At 52.9% G+C, this 3,375-nt stretch overlaps 1 non-coding gene across 1 annotated transcript; it reads right to left on the bottom strand.

Annotated features, from left to right (window-relative positions):
- Positions 1 to 763: 763 nt before the first annotated feature.
- TRNAS-GGA lies at positions 764 to 835 on the bottom strand. Its single transcript has one exon. It is a non-coding gene; the product is annotated as a tRNA-Ser (tRNA).
- Positions 836 to 3,375: the final 2,540 nt, after the last annotated feature.

The following is a 3,375-nucleotide window of genomic DNA, read 5'->3' as shown; positions in this document are numbered from 1 at the left end:
GTGTGCTTGGGGGGCCGCTCCCCTCCTCTGCTCCTGGGGAAGAGGGTGGGGCCTGATAATGGGCCTGAGCCCATCACCGTCCAGGTGTGACTCCTGGGCCCGGTGTGCAGCTTCACTCCCAGCAGGGGGCCAGGGGGTCGGGGCTCTGGGTTTGTCGCCTGAGAGGAAGCACCTGCTGTCACGTCCAGCTCAGTCCAGTGAGCCCTGGTGCAGGGTCAGGGGACCACTGGGTGTGTTCAGGTTCAGCCAGTTCTGAGCAGGTCCACAGCACCCCCTGGTGATGCGCTCGTGGAATGGTCACGGTGAGGAAAGTGAGGAAGGAAGGGCTGCCCTATATTCTTCCATTGGAAGGACTGATGCGGAAGCTGAAACTTCAGTACTTTGGCCACCTCATGCGAAGCATTGACTCATTGGAAAAGACCCTGATGCTGGGAGGGATTGGGGGCAGGAGGAGAAGGGGACGACAGAGGATGAGATGGCTGGATGGCATCACTGACTTGATGGACATGAGTCTGAGTGAACTCCGGGAGTTGGTGACGGACAGGGAGGCCTGGCGTGCTGCAATTCATGGGGTCACAAAGACTCAGACACGAATGAGCGACTGAACTGAACACTACGAAGTCTGAACTGAACTAAGTGAGGTTGCTCAGTCGTGTCCGACTCTTTGCGACCCCTTGGACTGTAGCCCACCAGGCTCCTCCCTCCATGGAATTCTCCAGGCAAGAGTACTGGAGTGGGTTGCCATTTCCTTCTCCAGGGGATCTTCCCGACCCAGGGATCGAACCTGGGTCTCCCGCATTCCAGGCAGACGCTTTAACCACTGAGCCAGCAGGGAAGCCTGAAGTGAACTCAACGTGGTAAAAACTTTATTCAAGGTAAGAGTACTACAGTGGGGTTTTATAATCGGGGAGAGAGATTGAGCTTAAGTCTGACTTCAGCAGGGACACAGCTGGGATTTACAGCTAAGAACAGAGTGGGTCCACGGGGTTGCAAAGAGGGGCTGGGAGACTGAAAAGCAATGAACAGCAACAGGGTGGTGTCGGTGGGTGGAAACTTACTCAGAGAACCATAAGGGTGAGACCTTTCAGCAAAAGTGCCCCGGTGACCTGGTGACCTCAGCCCTCTATCTCCTCCCCGGAGTGTCTGAGCCTGAAGGAGGAGTTTGCAAGTCTGTCTCTCTTGCCGCAATAATCCAGCCTTTCCCACACCTGAGCCCATCTTTAGAATACTCTCTGTCTTCTCAGGGAACCCTATGTCCCGTCTGTGCGGTGCTGTCCATCCTCCTCCTCCAGCCCTGAGCCGAGCAGGAAATCCCGGAGCCTGTGTCTGCTGTGAAGGGTGAGCGGTCACCCTGGAACACAGTCTTGTAAAGTGTCTCTAGTCCCGGCGGTGGGGGGACCAGGGCAGGGGTGGTGACATGCAGAGCCACACGGCCAGGCTTGGGGAGACAGCCTCCTGTGCTGTAAAAAGATATGACAGTGTGGATTAGCTTCAGTAGAACTGTAGATTTTAGGGGTAAAAACGTCACTATCTCGTCATGCAATGATGACAGCTGGCAAGTTCAGTTCCAACAAAGTTGGAATACATGTCTCATCATCAGAAATAGAAAAACCCCGCGTGTGAAGAGGTAGGTGTGGTGAGCATCGTGGACCTTGTTAAACTCCCTTCCCTGTGGTTCTGGGTGGAGCCGATGGACCCGGGACGGAGGAGGGGTGTGGGGGCAACGAGGAGGAGAAGGAGCTCAGACACCTCAAGTTAACGTGTGTGGAAGAGATGGGAAAGTCTTGTTCACCTCTTGTTTCTTTGACATAAAAATGTAAATGCTCTTCTTATTTTGCATTCATGTTAAATTTGCTGATAAAGTAGCTGTTTAATAAAATCCACATGATTTTTGTCAGAGGTGCTTGAGAACCTCAACTCATAGAGATGAAAAATATGTGTTCCTACTAAATTCTTTTCTTATTATAGGAACATATTGATGACAGGTGGCGGAGCTTGTAATTCCATATATTTCATGTCACAAGTGTTAATATAAGTATTAATATAATGGGAAGGAACGAGTAAGGGAGCCACAAAAACTGACACAATATCACTTTCCGTTGTTCAATTCAAAATGTTGAAATTGCCAAATAACACAACAGGGAACGTTTTTAAATGACACCGATGGTGACAGAGGGTCCTTGCCTGCATCCCTCATCCACGGGGAACACCCGGGCATTCTGTGGGCAATGGGGCAGCCTCTGCAGGGGTCTCTCATCCCCTGTCCAGGTATCCCTGGAGGTCGAGGTTCCTGAAGGAAGTTCATTTTTGTTGTATGACCGTCCCTCTGTCCTTGGTTGGATGTCGGGTCTGGGCACTGACCCCACGACAGAGCAGCAGGAACTGAGAGGCACGCCTGGGGCTCTGAGCTGAGAGCTGCCGTGTCCCCTGGGAGCCCAGGTGCAGGACGTCACCCTCCAGTGAGGACCCTGCTGCCCACGTGGGCAAGAGCCAACACAGGAGGTGCCAGCCTGCCTGGCCAGGACCCTGGGCTCTCCGGACAGACCCACAGCGCCCCCTGCTGGACTCAGACCTCCTCCTTCCTCGCTTCACACCACAGCCTCCTGGAAGGGCTTTCTCACACTTGCAGCTGGGTCTTCCTGATGTCACTGCCCAGGGCAGTAGAATGAGTCGCCTTCGTCTAGTTTGGGCCTGGTCATTGATTTTTCCAGGTACCTAATGAGAGATCCAACCAGTCCATCCTAAAGGAGACCAGTCCTCGGTGTTCACTGGAAGGACTGATGCTGAAGCTGAAACTCCAATACTTTGGCCACCTCATGTGAAGAGTTGACTCATTGGAAAAGACCCTGATGCTGGGAAGGACTGGGGAGAAGGAGAACGGACAACAGAGGATGAGATGGCTGGATGGCATCACCGACTAGATGCACATGAGTTTGGGTGAACTCCGGGAGTTGGTGATGGACAGGGAGCCCTGGCGTGATGCGATTCATGGGGTCACAAAGAGTCGGACACGACTGAGTGACTGAACTGAACTGAACTGAATGACCTCAGACCCCTCAATGGTATGCTGATACACTAACGAATTTCAGGATTCCCTGATGTCTGAGTTTGCTCCGCCCAGCTCGTGGGTTCACTGCCAGAACACAACCACCCGACCTCAGTTTCCAGGGTTCAAACTCCCAGCATGCCTGTGGGTGGTACCTGGTCAGGATTCTGTCTGAGCTTCCTTCCCAGGTTGATAAGGAGTCAAGGTTGAATTTGCAGGGCCTCCCGGAACCTTCCCAGCCCAGACTACATGGCTCTGCTCTTATTTCTCTCTTTGCAAAGAGAATAGGAGTCTCTCAGGAACAACAAAGCTCTTCTTGATCACTTCCA

Source organism: Bison bison, unplaced genomic scaffold (genome assembly GCF_000754665.1).
Source record: "Bison bison bison isolate TAMUID 2011002044 unplaced genomic scaffold, Bison_UMD1.0 scf7180017864495, whole genome shotgun sequence".
Lineage (NCBI taxonomy): Eukaryota > Metazoa > Chordata > Mammalia > Artiodactyla > Bovidae > Bison > Bison bison.
Note: the sequence above shows the minus strand (reverse complement) of the source record. Positions and strands in the feature narration are given on the sequence as shown.